Source organism: Schistocerca nitens, chromosome 3, assembly GCF_023898315.1.
Source record: "Schistocerca nitens isolate TAMUIC-IGC-003100 chromosome 3, iqSchNite1.1, whole genome shotgun sequence".
In the NCBI taxonomy this organism is placed as follows: domain Eukaryota; kingdom Metazoa; phylum Arthropoda; class Insecta; order Orthoptera; family Acrididae; genus Schistocerca; species Schistocerca nitens.
In genome coordinates, this window is record NC_064616.1 from 874,252,781 (window position 1) to 874,270,782 (window position 18,002).

Below are 18,002 nucleotides of genomic sequence, written 5' to 3' on the forward strand. Positions count from 1 at the left end.
TGAAAGACTAAAGTCGATTAGATGCTTGGAAGAACACATCATAACAAAACTGTTTCAGATGGTGTGTAGGACGTATGAGACAGGAAAAACTCTGTCTGTCACATTGCCAGATGCTAAACTTGCTTTGTTTGCAGATGATACAAACATTGCAATAAAAAGCAAGTCAAGTACAGAGTTAGAAATTGCTAATAATCAAATTTTCACTGACATTAATAAATTGTTTAAAGCTAATTCACTGTCATTAAAGTTTGAAAAGACCTGTAAGAGATTTCCTTCTAGCATGTGAATAACATACGAAGACATGCAGACTGAAGAAGTTAACAGTGTTAAATTTCTGGTATTGCAACTCGGTAGTAAATTCTGTTGGGAAGCGCATACCACAGAATTGCTGAAGCGCTTAAGCAAGTCTGTATTTGCACTGACAATGACATCAGATGTAGGAGATATAAATATAAAAAACCTTGCATGCTTTGCTTACTTTCATTCTGTTACATCATACGGGATCATATTTTGAGGTAACTCATCAAACCGCGCAAATGCTTTTAGCGCGCAAAAAAGGGTATTAAGACTCATTTGTGGTGTCAATTCAAGAAAGTCGTGTAGAAACCTGTTCAAGGAACTTTGTATTCTAACCAATGCTTCTCAGTATATTTATTCGTTAATGAAATTTGTTCCAAGTAATATATCTCTGTTTCCAGCCAATAGCTCAACACATAGTATCAATACTAGGAATAAGAATAATCTACACTCCTGGAAATTGAAATAAGAACACCGTGAATTCATTGTCCCAGGAAGGGGAAACTTTATTGACACATTCCTGGGGTCAGATACATCACATGATCACACTGACAGAACCACAGGCACATAGACACAGGCAACAGAGCATGCACAATGTCGGCACTAGTACAGTGTATATCCACCTTTCGCAGCAATGCAGGCTGCTATTCTCCCATGGAGACGATCGTAGAGATGCTGGATGTAGTCCTGTGGAACGGCTTGCCATGCCATTTCCACCTGGCGCCTCAGTTGGACCAGCGTTCGTGCTGGACGTGCAGACCGCGTGAGACGACGCTTCATCCAGTCCCAAACATGCTCAATGGGGGACAGATCCGGAGATCTTGCTGGCCAGGGTAGTTGACTTACACCTTCTAGAGCACGTTGGGTGGCACGGGATACATGCGGACGTGCATTGTCCTGTTGGAACAGCAAGTTCCCTTGCCGGTCTAGGAATGGTAGAACGATGGGTTCGACGACGGTTTGGATGTACCGTGCACTATTCAGTGTCCCCTCGACGATCACCAGTGGTGTACGGCCAGTGTAGGAGATCGCTCCCCATACCATGATGCCGGGTGTTGGCCCTGTGTGCCTCGGTCGTATGCAGTCCTGATTGTGGCGCTCACCTGCACGGCGCCAAACACGCATACGACCATCATTGGCACCAAGGCAGAAGCGACTCTCATCGCTGAAGACGACACGTCTCCATTCGTCCCTCCATTCACGCCTGTCGCGACACCACTGGAGGCGGGCTGCACGATGTTGGGGCGTGAGCGGAAGACGGCCTAACGGTGTGCGGGACCGTAGCCCAGCTTCATGGAGACGGTTGCGAATGGTCCTCGCCGATACCCCAGGAGCAACAGTGTCCCTAATTTGCTGGGAAGTGGCGGTGCGGTCCCCTACGGCACTGCGTAGGATCCTACGGTCTTGGCGTGCATCCGTGCGTCGCTGCGGTCCGGTCCCAGGTCGACGGGCACGTGCACCTTCCGCCGACCACTGGCGACAACATCGATGTACTGTGGAGACCTCACGCCCCACGTGTTGAGCAATTCGGCGGTACGTCCACCCGGCCTCCCGCATGCCCACTATACGCCCTCGTTCAAAGTCCGTCAACTGCACATACGGTTCACGTCCACGCTGTCGCGGCATGCTACCAGTGTTAAAGACTGCGATGGAGCTCCGTATGCCACGGCAAACTGGCTGACACTGACGGCGGCGGTGCACAAATGCTGCGCAGCTAGCGCCATTCGACGGCCAACACCGCGGTTCCTGGTGTGTCCGCTGTGCCGTGCGTGTGATCATTGCTTGTACAGCCCTCTCGCAGTGTCCGGAGCAAGTATGGTGGGTCTGACACACCGGTGTCAATGTGTTCTTTTTTCCATTTCCAGGAGTGTACATAAAGACCTAAAATCACTTACCTTGGTCCAGAAAAGGGTCTCATGTTCAGGAACACACATTTTCAATAAATTTCCAGCAACCATTAAAAACTTCGTTTCAGGTAAAGCACAGTTTAAAACAGAATTGGAAAGACTTTTTGACAGACAATTCTTTCTACTCTAAAGATGAATATCTTAAAAGGGACCGTTAAACAAGCTTAAGTACAAATGTCTATCAGATTTCAGTTTTGATAGCACTTGGTCACAACAGTAAAGATCAGGTATTTTGTGTATGATAAATTTATGAAAAGTACGTAACTAAGTTAATGATCAGGGTGTGTGTGTATTGTGTATTAAACCGGGGACCTAGTAACGACGGAGAGGCTTCGCCCCGTCGTAGCCCCCAGTGGTTCACAACCCCGCAACAGGCCACAGCAGTCCACCCACCCAGGGTTATTGTGCGGTTCTGCCCCCAGTGGACCCTCCCAGGAACGTCTCAGGGACGCTCGAAAGGCAGCGCGTTAGACCGCGCGGCTAGCCGGGCGGGAAATGATCAGGCTAATGAGTATTATGAGGGCTTTTCGGAAAGTAAGGTCCAATCTGGTGGAAACTGGAAACTTCAGTGAAAATCCGATGAAATTTTGCACAGGTGTGCTATGCAGTGTCTCTAGTATGCTCATCGACAGCGTCACGACGCTCTTTTCCGTTCTGAGAGAACAGTGAATATGTAAAGACGCCTCGAAAATCGTGTCTCCAGCCAATTATGTGTGCCTGCTGTGAGATTTCGCCTGATTTCATGCAGCTCACATTACGTAACTTTCGTGAATTTCCTTCTTCATGCCAATTCTCGGAGGCAACTGAAGGGGCAATAAAATCGCTCCTGCAGCGTTTTCGATGGGAAGTCTTTGACCGCCCACCATACAGCCCAGATGTGGCCCCTCTGATTTTCATCTCTGCTCAGATGATTTGCTGACCATGAAGACAACATTTTGGCGCAGGCAACCAGCTGCAGACCAGCGTAGAGAACTGGCGGAAAGCACGGGAGGTTTCCTCCTATGACGAAGGTATTGGAAAGCTGATACAACGCGGCGACTATATACAGAAGTAACTATAAGGTGTAGCTAAATGTTGCAAATAAAACATTTTTGATTTTCACAATGGTTTGTATTTCGCGATCGGTCGGACGTTACTTTTCGAATAGCCCTCGTAATTTTGCACGTACATCCAGTGGTATATGTAGCTACTGTCTGCGAAATATTTTGTGAATAGAGTTAGTAGTAAATAAGTAATAAATTAAAACGTCATGCGTGATGTGGCAGTTTTTCACGCATCTCAGAGTTTGGCGTCATACCTCCTCGACTAAGAGGTCTGTTCAAACACTTCCTGCACTTTGTCCACAAAATTTTTCTACGCTTACCTTTTACTCATAGAGCACGGTCTCCTTCGAAATACTCTCCTTCACATTTGATACACCGCTCCCAACGTCGTTTCCACTTCCGTAAGCAACATCGGCACGCCTCTTGCTGGCTTGCGGGCAGCGCCGCCTGTGGATTTTCTTTTATCTCGTGCATCGTTACGAATCTTCGTTCTTTCAATAGGATTTTCAATTTTAGAAATTTCACATGGGCCAGGTCTGAAGAGTACGAAGGATGAGGCAGCACAGTGATTTCGCTTTTTGTGCAACAGTCACACACAGCAAAAGGGGTGAATGTGCGGGTGTGTTATCGTAATGTAAGAACCACGAATTGTCCGCCACATTTTTTCGCAGGCGTCGCAACACGTCCCGACAGTACCATCGATTAACAGTATGTCCCTGTGGCACGAATTCATGATGAACTAATCTTTCAAAGTCAAAAAAAAAATATCAGCATGTCCCTGGCATTTGACCAGGAGCGTTTTTTCGTCTTGAAGAATCTTGTCCGACCCATTGTGAAGACTGAACCTTGGTCTCAACATCATAACCATAGACTCACGTCTCATCACCACTTCTGGTTCTCTTCAGGGACATCTCGTTCTCATTTGCGAGATCCAAAAGTTCTTCACAGATTGCGAGGTGAAGGTCTTTCTGGTCTCGAAAAAATGGTTCAAATGGCTCTGAGCACTATGGGACTCAACTGCTGAGGTCATTAGTCCCCTAGAACTTAGAACTAGTTAAACCTAACTAACCTAAGGACATCACAAACATCCATGCCCGAGGCAGGATTCGAACCTGCGACCGTAGCGGTCTTGCGGTTCCAGACTGCAGCGCCTTTAACCGCACGGCCACTTCGGCCGGCTTTCTGGTCTCGATTCATAAGCCGTGGGTCGAACTTGGCGGCAACACGGTGCACTCCAAGATGCTGCGTCAGGATTTCATGACATAATCCAACTGAAATGTTACATTCTTCTACAATCTCTCGGGTAGTCAGTCCTCGATTTGCACGCACAAATCCGTTGACGTTCCTGACATGAGCGTCGTCGGTAGACGTCGAAGGGCGTTCTGAACGAGGGTCATCTTCAACTTCCGTCCGGCCAAGTTTTAAACCGTGTGAACCATTCGTAACAACGAGTACTGCTTAAGCACTCATCACCGTAGGCTTCCTGCGTTATTTTATGTGTCTCAGTAAAGGTTTTACCGAGTTTCACGCAAAATTTAATGCAGACGCGTTGCTCCTGTAACTCTGCCATCTCGAAATTCGCAAACTGTGCCACACAACGTTCTACTCAATACAGCACTGAACAATAACTAACAGACACACAACAATGAAACTTCCGGTAGTTACACATTAAACAAAGGCGTGTGCAGGGATGCCAACCGTATTTCGCTCCAACACACCACTGGCGCGACATTACGAACGTTCCGGAATTTTTTGAACAGACCTCATATGTGTTCTGAAATGATATGCTTTTGTAGATAAACTAAGCACCAAACGTGGATACTGTCTACAAAAACTGCTGCAAATAGAGTTAACTTTCATTGCAATGACGTCAATCTCCTAAGCTAAGCGTCGTATCTGGTACATTTAGTGATATATGTGAATACTGTCTGCAATATGTTTCACGATTACAGTTAGTAGTAAAGAAGTAATATATTAAAACGTCATACTTCATGTGGTCGTTTACTGCATGAACAGCGAAAATGTAATAAGATACAAACTTTTTCCGTTTCATCATTTTGTTCCGGTAGTCAGAAAGAAAAACTTTTGTAAAGGTTTGAAATTAGGTGAAAGTTCGTTACAATTCTCTAAGTGCTCTCATTCTCAAATACTGGATGACTAAAGTATAGGTATTCTCATTTCGTGGGCTGCACTGCATTTTCACTCCCGCCCATTTCATAGATAGGTGGTTCTTACCCACACAGTGATTCTTTCCAGGCAGTAAATGATGTGTGTCAAATTTGGTTGAAATCGGTCCAATAGTTTAGGAGGAAATGTGGAACGATATGGTGCATCTAGTTTTTAATTTATATGGTTACTAGGATGGTCCTTATTTCTTCGAATTTCGTGTTTCTTCACGCACATCCCCTAATTTCTTTCCTTTCGTTTTAAGAAGAATTGTAAGACCTATTTTGTTCAAATTAAAGACGCGGAACCCATGCCGCAGTGGCCGAAAAGTTGCGTCGTGCCACTACATGTTGCTTATTACTGCTTATGCTTGTGCTTGACTGCTGTCACACTTCAGAATGAAAATTTCACTCTGCAGCGGAGTGTGCGCTGATATGAAACTTTCTGGCGCATTAAAACTGTGTGCTGGACCAAGACCCTAACTTGGGACCTTTGGCTTTCGCAGCCAAGTGGTCTATCGACTAAGCGACCCAAGCACGACTCATGACCCATCCTCATAGCTCTACTGCCACCAATACCTCATCTCCAATTTTCCAAACTTCACAGAAGTTCTCCTGCGAAATTTGCGTGGCTAGCACTCCTGAAAGAAAGGATATTGCAGAGATATTCCTTAGGCAAAGCCAGGGGATGTTCCCAGAATGAAATTTTCGTTCTACAGTGGACTGTTGGGCTCACTTCAGTGAAGAATGTGGACATGTTGGAGAAGTTAAGCACATATTCAGCTTTATTAAATAAGATTCCTTTTTATTGGGGTTCATACACGTCCTGAGTTAGTGTCGAAGAGGCTACGGAAAATCTGAAGGTGACATATGATACGGCAGAAAGTGAAGTTAATGTAAGTTTTTAATGGACTATTAACAGCCGACGGTAGCCAATCACGCGCATGAGCAATAATAAACAACAGCTAGTGACATGACGAACTTCTCGGCCACTGCACCATGGGCTCCTCGTCCTCAGTCTCAACAAAATAGGTCTTAAAATGAAAAACATAAGGGCTGTGCGTGAAGGAACACTAAATTCGAAAAAATAATGACCATCCTAATGGAGACATTATGAATAAAATGTTTATGCGGAACCATATAGATAACACTGAAGTACTTGCAAAGATCATCAAAATTACGAGTATACGACTCATCTGAACTATTCTTTCCCTACATTCTCCATGATCCAACCATTCGTATAATTTTGCTAATCTTTGCACGTAGGTCAATGTTTGGTAATCTACTGCCACATAAACATTTTATTCTTAGTGCATTTTACGCCGGAATGTTTCAGTTCATAATGTGTTGACAGTGCTGCTATCCACACTATCGTACCTCACGACAAATTTTGAGTACATTTTCAGAGTCTATGGTTCATAATTATTATTCCATCATGGTCGTGACACTATAATCTGTTTTAGTCTTATGATGAAGTAGAACTATTTGCTCGCAGATAGCGAAGAGATTAATCACTTAAACCACATTTTATGCTTTGTAGAGATTAATCTTTGACAGCCTATTACATAAATTAATTGCGATATAATACTGTTGTAATCTAATTTACCAAAATTAATATATTTTAATTTTTTTCTTTATTATATTTCAATTCCCCATCAGGGCGGGCTGGCAGCAGCATATGCGCTGCTCTTCAGCCGAAAGACATAAAACATACAATATAAGACATTTAAAAATAACATAAAGGAGAAAACGTGGTGTCCATGGATATAAAAAAAGGGTGGGACATTATGGAAGACAATAGACAAAAAGGGGCGACTGTAAAATGGAGATACAAACCGTAAAAAGTAGCACACACAAAAGAACCACACACTGGGACAATTAAAAGAACACAAGGCAAAGTATGACTGGAGCACAAAAGTATTGACGGACAGCGTAGCACATAACAATCACTGTCAGGAACACTATGTACAAGTCCAGCACACAATTAAAATCATACCTCTTGACACAGAGGAGAACAACACCAAACACAACACTGATGTATCACACCGATGACGATGGGCACAATGGAGGATCTGCCAGAGAGAAGGGAAGAAGGGAGGGTGAGGAAGAGAGGAAGGATGGGCGGGGGGCGCGCCAAAGAGGGCCGTGGAGGGAAGGACACGGGAGGGACACAGTTGAGGAGGGGGTGCAGGGACTCAGGGGGGGAAAGGAGGAAAATCTGCTCTGGGAGAAGGAGGGGAGGGGAAAAGAGGGCCCTGGGGAGGGGAGGGAGCAAGGCCAGGTTATAGTTGAAACTAAGGGTATATGTCATGGCGAAGTTCAACATCCGGGAGGGGGAGGTGCTGGAAATTGAGCTAATGAAGGAGATAGAGGAAGTGGAGGTGCATAGTCGGCGATATACAACGATATAGGCGCGGCAATTTGCGGGGGTTGGAGAGGAAGGAGGAAACCACGGGGTGGGAGGGATCAAGCCTGCAGACAGTGTAAAGGATGCAGAGATGTTGGAGGAAAAGGAGGAGGTGGGAGAAGGGGATGAGGTCGTACAGGAGCTGTGTGGGAGAATGAAACTAAGGGTATATGTCATGGCGAAGTTCAACATCCGGGAGGGGGAGGTGCTGGAAATTGAGCTAATGAAGGAGATAGAGGAAGTGGAGGTGCATAGAGGGAGAGATACAACGAGATACGGAAGGCAAGGCGGTGCGCGTGGCGTTCGAGGGTTTGGAGGGCCTTGTAAAAGAGGGTGGGTGCGGAGATCCAGGCAACGCTGGCATAACAGAGGATAGGACGGATGAGGGATTTGCAGGTGTGGAGGATGATGGAAGGATGCAATCCCCATCTCCAATATCTCTTATCATGTGATTCATACCTTATTACTGCTTTTGTAGATCTCATAAAGCATTGCACCGATTTCTATAAAACTTGCTAAACATATGACTTAGAGGGCGATGGGACCAGATGGACAGAGCTAGGAGGAGCAGACTGACAGTGACAGGAGATAGGAGGAGATGGATAGGGAGAGGGTCAGGACGGGATGGACCGAGATTTGGGTGTGGAGGAGGTGGACAGAGAGAGGGGATGGAGGTGATGGATAGAGAGCAGGTGAACAAGGAGCTGGACAGAGAGGGGGGAGGAGGAGATGGTCTAACAGAAGAATACAATAAATTCATACCTCGACAATGCCAGGTACTCAGACAGTACATAAATAAAATAAAAACAATGTATTGCATAGGACATCTATTTCCATTACAATTACATCTAGCCACCGAGTTGAGTGTTGCAAGCTGCCTCTTGCTACTTCCAGGCAGTCCACAGGGTGGACAAAAATATGGGAACACCATAAATACAACACGTTACCATACAGTGTAGGAAAGTGGTTGACATTCAGAAGAGCTTCCAGTCTCGAAATGGATAAATAAAAGAACTTTAGGTTTTTTAGAGGAATCTTATGCCTTTCTTCTTGCAACATAGTGGCATCTTGGGGTCACGATAATGGAGCTGGATACCAATCACGCACACTTATCTCCAAAGCATACCACAAAGGATCAATAATGTTGAGATCTGGTGAGTGTGGTGGACAGGAGGAGTGTGACAATTCACTCTCTTGCTCACAAAACCAGTCCTGGACGATGCGAGTTATGTGAACAGGGGACTGACATATGGTTTTGGAATTCCAGCTCACCTTGCAATTCTGAGCTCGAGGAACTCTCGTTTTGATGGTGACAGGGTTCGTATCATTTGCTTCAATTGGTAAGTAGACCTTGAGGATATGACCAAAGAAAATCTGTAGTATTAAGAAGGAAGGATGGAAGAAAGGAATAAAGGAAGAAAGATTAGTATTATATTTCCCACTGACGAAGAGGTCAGTACAGATGGAATTTGAATATGAAAATGGAAAGTATTTTGTCTATTTCCTATCTCATCCTTGTCCTATCAGAGCTTTAATTCCATCTGTACTGACCTCTTCGTCACTGGGAAGTATTACACTAATCTTTCTTCCTTTATTCCTTCCTACCATCCTGCCTTCTTAATACTACACACATTCTATGCACTTCTTTGGTCATATCCTCAAGGTCTACTTACCAATCGTAGCAGATGATATGTATTCATGTTCTACATCTACATTTACATGACTACTCTGCAATTAACATTAAGTACCTGGAACAAGGGTCCTCGAACCATTTTCACACTATTTTGCTACCATTCCTTTCTCTAACAGGTAAAACGAACACTTAAATTATCCTGTGCAAGCTCTGATTTCTCTTATTGTACTACGATGATCATTTCTTCCTATGTAAGTGAGTTTGAACAAAATATATTCGCATTCAGACGAGAAATTTGATGGCTGGGGCTCTGTGAAAAGATCTTGCCATAACGAATAAGGGCTTGGTTTTAATGACTGTCGCTCCACTTCGCATATCATATCTGTTACAGTAGTACTGGGGCAGTATCCTTCATAGGCCACTTTGATTTCCCCTCCCCCCAATGTCAAGGTCACCCCCTCTCCATCTCCACCACCACACCTTCGCCCCCCCCCCCACCGCTTCCCCCACCACTTCCCCCACCATCTCTCCCACCACTTCCTGCTCTGCCTCCCCTCCCTCACTAATTCCTGCACCACCTCCCCTCCCAGCCCCCTCTTCAAGCAATTGACTGAGCTCAGTCTTATCCTGCTCTCCTTAGAGTACGGTAAGGAGCAATATCACACTGGTCATTACCCAAACACAGGATAATAATTATCAATAATTACCTAATCATTATGGTTAATTCTAAATGACAGGGTAATAATTACCAATGATTCAGTGTTACTACCATTCTATAATAAATAAAAGTGAGGGGTTCATTGCCATATTGATTGTTGTACAATGATTGTAAATGATCTTCTATAATGGTTGAATCTACATGACAAATCCCAGCCACCAGTTACATTCTATTTAAACAAATGTCGAAAATCGGCCATTTTAGTATGTAGACTGAGTAACTACAATATACACTCCTGGAAATGGAAAAAATAACACATTGACACCGGTGTGTCAGACCCACCATACTTGCTCCGGACACTGCGAGAGGGCTGTACAAGCAATGATCACACGCACGGCACAGCGGACACACCAGGAACCGCGGTGTTGGCCGTCGAATGGCGCTAGCTGCGCAGCATTTGTGCACCGCCGCCGTCAGTGTCAGCCAGTTTGCCGTGGCATACGGAGCTCCATCGCAGTCTTTAACACTGGTAGCATGCCGCGACAGCGTGGACGTGAACCGTATGTGCAGTTGACGGACTTTGAGCGAGGGCGTATAGTGGGCATGCGGGAGGCCGGGTGGACGTACCGTCGAATTGCTCAACACGTGGGGCGTGAGGTCTCCACAGTACATCGATGTTGTCGCCAGTGGTCGGCGGAAGGTGCACGTGCCCGTCGACCTGGGACCGGACCGCAGCGACGCACGGATGCACGCCAAGACCGTAGGATCCTACGCAGTGCCGTAGGGGACCGCACCGCCACTTCCCAGCAAATTAGGGACACTGTTGCTCCTGGGGTATCGGCGAGGACCATTCGCAACCGTCTCCATGAAGCTGGGCTACGGTCCCGCACACCGTTAGGCCGTCTTCCGCTCACGCCCCAACATCGTGCAGCCCGCCTCCAGTGGTGTCGCGACAGGCGTGAATGGAGGGACGAATGGAGACGTGTCGTCTTCAGCGATGAGAGTCGCTTCTTCCTTGGTGCCAATGATGGTCGTATGCGTGTTTGGCGCCGTGCAGGTGAGCGCCACAATCAGGACTGCATACGACCGAGGCACACAGGGCCAACACCCGGCATCATGGTGTGGGGAGCGATCTCCTACACTGGCCGTACACCACTGGTGATCGTCGAGGGGACACTGAATAGTGCACGGTACATCCAAACCGTCATCGAACCCATCGTTCTACCATTCCTAGACCGGCAAGGGAACTTGCTGTTCCAACAGGACAATGCACGTCCGCATGTATCCCGTGCCACCCAACGTGCTCTAGAAGGTGTAAGTCAACTACCCTGGCCAGCAAGATCTCCGGATCTGTCCCCCATTGAGCATGTTTGGGACTGGATGAAGCGTCGTCTCACGCGGTCTGCACGTCCAGCACGAACGCTGGTCCAACTGAGGCGCCAGGTGGAAATGGCATGGCAAGCCGTTCCACAGGACTACATCCAGCATCTCTACGATCGTCTCCGTGGGAGAATAGCAGCCTGCATTGCTGCGAAAGGTGGATATACACTGTACTAGTGCCGACATTGTGCATGCTCTGTTGCCTGTGTCTATGTGCCTGTGGTTCTGTCAGTGTGATCATGTGATGTATCTGACCCCAGGAATGTGTCAATAAAGTTTCCCCTTTCTGGGACAATGAATTCACGGTGTTATTATTTCAATTTCCAGGAGTGTATATGGGTTAACACCCCAAAATGATTTGTAATTTGAAATAAAAAACGCGTCATATTTCGTGTTGTAATAACTGACAAAAACACTGACAGGTTAAAAAAACGCACCACCGAAAACTGCATAATATTTCGCGTAAATAACACAGAAAACACTCCAGTTTATTACGTTACTAGTAAAACATGCCCGAGACGCACACAAACAGCTGGAAAAAAATTGCATCATAATAACAACAGTATAAGCGTCACCCTTAGGTATGGATGGAAGAGCACGTTAAGAGGATGGTAGAGTGTAGCGCTGTCCTGAACACAGTTTGGATGGAGTGGTGCAGCGCACTAGCCAGCCGGTAGATAGCGCTGTACCCAGAAGCAGTTTTGGGCAGGGCGGCACAGCGCCTTAGCCAGACGACATATTATAACCGTGTAACTGGACGCAGTTTCGGTGGGGTGGAACAGCACATTAGACGGAAGGTGTTGTGTAGCACTGTACCCAGACGCGTTGCGGGTTTCTATTGTCTGGAGAAAGGGCCAGTCTCTCCCTCCGTCCCTGCCACAAACACCTTCTGAGTCGTTCACCTGTCCAATACATATAATTCCAATTACGCATGATTGTGAATCGTCATATCACGTGGTATAGGCAGTCTTGAACTTCTTGGTAGAACAACGAGTCCAACTGATGAACACTTTTGAAATATGTGTGGTACTTTTAGCACCTTTCTATGTGTTAAATTCGTCAAGTCCATCTCTGTGAGCGATAGCGTCAAGGCTGCAAATCATTTTTCCCATATGGAGTGTGACAATGTGATAGCAGGAAGAATACTGGCTAAAATCAGCAAGAAAGCATCTAAAGGGCCTGCGTTCACACCATGTAAATTGAATTTGGCTGACGTTAAAATTGGTGTTCTGATGATACAACCGTTTGGAATATTGTAGCAGCTCTCGGTTCTTCATTAATGTACATGACCAACTGTAGGTCAATAGAACTTTGTCTCGCTCTCGAACTTAACATTCCAATAGGTTCTACCTACACGCTGTTTATTACAATACTTGCCCTAAAGCCGATTCTTATCTTACCTAGGATTTCCAATATCTTTTTGCTGTCTCGTCGGAAATTTACCTCCTTGACTGTCGAATGTGTCTCAGCCTCTTCCCACCACCACTGCACCGAACGAGGTGGCGCAGTGGTTAGCACACTAGACTCACATTCGGGTGAACGACAGTCCAAACCCGCGTCCAGCCATCCTGACTAAGGTTTTCCGTGATTTCCCTAAATCACTACAGGCAGATACTGGGATGGTTCCTTTGAAAGGACACAGCCAACTTCCTTCCCCATCCTTCTCCATCCTTCCCAAATCCGATGGGACTGGTGACCTCGCTGTTTGGTCCCCTCCCCCTAATCAACCAACAAACCAACCACCTCTGCAGGAATATGCTGGAAGAAAACTGTGAGAATCTGCACCTGAAAATCTAAGACTTTTCGTTTCTTTACAATACATAATAAGGCTTTCAGCTCATCAATATTGTGGAGTCGCCATGAAAAAAGTTTGTTCTTGCGATGAACCCACAGAAAAGTCAGCTGAATGTAGTCATTACGGCCCGTACGGTCTGTGGTCTCATCTTACGGAAAGTACATCGCCTTTAAACTTCAATGTACCTGCAGCTGCGGAATGAAGAAGTGACGAAAACTTCCAACGGCAGGATTTGAAGTGGCTATCTCCGAGCCAAACGCCGCGGCACGAACGTATATTGGTAATCCCGACTACAAAGATGATCATAAAGTTACCAAATTGGTTCAAGTGACTCTAAGCACTATGGGACTCAACATCTGAGGTCATCAGTCCCCTACGCTTAGAACTACTTAAACCTAACTACCCTAAGGACAGCACACACATCGATGCCCGAGGCAGGATTCGAACCTGCGACCGTAGTAGCAGCGCGGTTCCGGGCTGATGGGCATAAAACTGCTCGGCCACAGCAACCGGCTATAAATTTATCATGGTGATGAAAGAACTGAGTGTTGGTAAAGTCTCGCGTACAAACTGAGGTCCATCGTACATCCCATCCTCGAAAGAAGGAGCTCAATACAAACAGCATAATGATCCTACATCAGAAAATGTACACTGAACAGACAATTTAAAGCACTTCTGTTAATGTTTGGTTTCAATTCCATCAAGTATGTAGTCGCCATTACTTTCCTATCACATATTACTGTTGTTGTTGTTGTTGTGGTCTTCAGTCCTGAGACTGGTTTGATGCAGCTCTCCATACTACCCTATCCTGTGCAAGTTTCTTCATCTCCCAGTACCTACTGCAACCTACATCCTTCTGAATCTGCTTAGTGTATTCATCTCTTGGTCTCCCTCTACGATTTTTACCCTCCACGCTGCCCTCCAATGCTAAATTTGTGATCCCTTGATGCCTCAGAACATGCCCTACCAACCGGTCCCTTCTTCTAGTCAAGTTGTGCCACAAACTCCTCTTCTCCCCAATTCTATTCAATACCTCCTCATTAGTTACGTGATCTACCCATCTAATCTTCAGCATTCTTCTGTAGCACCACATTTCGAAAGCTTCTATTCTCTTCCTGTCCAAACTATTTATTGTCCATGTTTCACTTCCATACATGGCTACACTCCATACAAATACTTTCAGAAACGACTTCCTTACACTTAAATCTATACTCGATGTTAACAAATTTCTCTTCTTCAGAAACGCTTTCCTTGCCATTGCCAGTCTACCTTTTATATTTTTTCTACTTCGACCATCATCAGTTATTTTGCTCCCCAAATAGCAAAACTCCTTTACTACTTTAAGTGTCTCATTTCCTAATCTAATTCCCTCAGCATCACCCGACTTAATTCGCCTACATTCCATTAACCTCGTTTTGCTTTTGTTAATGTTGATCTTATATCCTCCTTTCAAGACACTGTCCATTCCATTCAACTGTTCTTCCAAGTCCTTTGCTGTCTCTGACAGAATTACAATGTCATCGGCGAACCTCAAAGTTTTTATTTCTTCTCCCTGGATTTTAATACCTACTCCGAATTTTTCTTTTGTTTCCTTTACTGCTTGCTCAATATACAGATTGAATAACATTGGGGAGAGGCTACAACCCTGTCTCACTCCCTTCCCAACCACTGCTTCCCTTTCATGCCCCTCGACTCTTATAACTGCCATCTGGTTTCTGTACAAATTTTAAATAGCCTTTCGCTCCCTGTATTTTACCCCTGGCACCATTAGAGTTTGAAAGAGAGTATTCCAGTCAACATTGTCAAAAGCTTTCTCTAAGTCTACAAATGCTAGAAACGTAGGTTTGCCTTTCCTTAATCTTTCTTCTAAGATAAGTCGTAAGGTCAGTCAGTATTGCCTCACGTGTTCCAATATTTCTACGGAATCCAAACTGATCTTCCCCGAGGTCGGCTTCTACCAGTTTTTCCATTCGTCTGTAAAGAATTCGCGTTAGTATTTTGCAGCTGTGGCTTATTAAACTGATAGTTCGGTAATTTTCACATATGTCAACACCTGCTTTCTTTGGGATTGGAATTGTTATATTCTTCTTGAAGTCTGAGGGTACTTCGCCTGTCTCATACATCTTGCTCACCAGATGGTAATGTTTCGTCAGGACTGGCTCTCCCAAGGCCGTCAGTAGTTCTAATGGAATGTTGTCTACTCCTGGGGCCTTGTTTCGGCTCAGGTCTTTCAGTGCTCTGTCAAATTCTTCACGTAGTATCGTATCTCCCATTTCATCTTCATCTACATTCTCCTCCATTTCTATAATATTGTCCTCAAGTACATCGCCCTTGTATAGACCACCTTTCTACTTTCCCTTCTTTGGTTAGGACTGGGTTTCCATCTGAGCTCTTGATATAAATACAAGTGGTTCTCTTTTCCCCAAAGGTCTCTTTAATTTTCCTGTAGGCAGTATCTATCTTACCCCTAGTGAGATAAGCCTCTATATCCTTACATCAGTCCTCTAGCCATCCCTGCTCAGCCATTTTGCACTTCCTGTCGATCTCATTTTTGAGACGTTTATATTCCTTTTTGCCTGCTTCACTTACTGCATTTTTGTATTTTCTCCTTTCATCAATTAAATCCAGTATCTCTTCTGTTACCCAAGGATTTCTACTAGCCCTTGTCTTTTTACCTTCTTGATCCTCTGCTGCCTTCACTATTTCATTCCTCAAAGCTGCCCATTCTTCTTCTACTGTATTTCTTTCCCCCATTCCTGTCAATTGTTGGCTTATGCTCTCCCTGAAACTCTGCACAACCTCTGGTTTAGTAAGTTTATCCAGGTCCCATCTCCTTAAATTCCCACATATTACTAGCCATTAAAATTGTTACACTACGAAGGCTGCTTGCAGTAAACGTCAAATTGTCATAAAGTGTACTACATGCTTGGAAATGCTACTTGATTAGTTTTTCAGAGCAACGGAACAAAATAGCGAGAACTAACGCCATCTGTGATAAAAATTACGAAACGGTTTACTCATTCAGAAAGAAGACCATGGTCTGTCTCGTGTAAGGAGAAGCGTCTATCAACATAAACACACCAAAATTTTTTTTGCATGACTCCAGTTCCCAGAACTCCTGAAGATAGACGTTGACTGTGGATATTGTATCACAGACACAGTCCCTTTGACTGTTCAGAGATATCAGTAAACCAGCCAAAAGATGTAAACAACCATGCATGAGCAGCGCCTGTTAGAATGAGGGGGTCCGACAGCCGATCATTTCCAGTCATTCCACCAGGAAGGACGTACACGGCTCGTGTTGTCTGTAGTTCAACCACACCTAGGCTGTCAATATCGCGGTTCGATCGAGTCCGCTTTGTTACTCTGTGCCACGAAGGGCTCTCAACAAGGAAAGTGTCCAGGAGTCCCCGAGTGAACCAAAGTGATGTTGTTCGGAAATGGAGGAGATACAGAGAGACAGGAACTGTCAATGACATGCCTCGCTCAGGTCGCCCAAGGGCTACTACTGCAGCCTACGTATTACGGCTCGCAGGAACCCTGACAGCAACGCCACCATGTTGAATAATGCTTTTCGTGCAGCCACAGGACGTCGTGTAACGACTCAAACTGTGCGCAATAGGCTGCATGATGCCCAACTTCACACAAGACGTCCATTGAGAGGTCCATCTTTGCTACCACGACGCAATGCAGCGCGGTACAGATGGGCCCAACAACATGCCGCATTGACCGCTCAGGATTGTATCACGTTCTCTTCACGGATTGGTGTCGCTTATGCCTTCAACCAGACAGTCGTCGGAGACATGTTTTTAGGCAACCCGGTCAGGCTGCACGCTTTAGACACACTGTCCAGCGAGTGCAGAGAGGTGGGGGTTCCCTGATGTTTTGCGGTGGCATTATGTGGGGCCGACGTACGCCACTGGTGGTCATGGAAGGCACCGTAAGGCAGTACGATACGTGAATACCATCCTCCGATCGATAGTGCAGCATAATGGTGAGGCATTCGTCTTCATGGACGAAAACTCGCGCCCCCATCGTGCACATCTTGTGAATGACTTCCTTCAGGATAACGACATCGCTCGATTAGAGTGGCCAGCATGTTCTCCAGATATGAACCCTATCGAATATGCCTGGGATGGACTGAAAAGGGCTGTTTGTGGACGACATGACCCACCAACCACTCTGAGGGATCTACGCCGAATCGCCGTTGAAGAGGGGAACAATCTGAACCAACAGTGCCTTGATGAACTTGTGGATAGTATGCCAAGACGAACACAGGCATGCATCAGTGCAAGAGGACGTGCTACTGGGAACTGGAGGTAGCGGCGTGTACAGCAATCTGGACCACCACCTCTGAATGTCTCGCTGTATGGTGGTACAACATGCAATGTGTGGCTTTCATGAGCAATAAAAAGGCAGGAAATGATGTTTATGTTGATCTCTATTTCAGTTTTCTGTACAGGTTCCGGAACGCTCGGAACCGAGGTAATGCAAATTTTTTTTTTTTATGTGTGTATATTCGCATTCGACAGCAGCAGTATCGTGTTCTGTCGAGACTGTGGTTCATCGTTCTGCGAAGTTGCTGTTAGCGTTCTTCAGGATTGCACGACTCTTGCAAATATACAGGGTGTTCGGGGAGGAAATGTCAATATTTTACACAGTGATAATATAAGTAATTCTGAACAAAAAAAGTTATATGATCATAGGTCCGCAAATG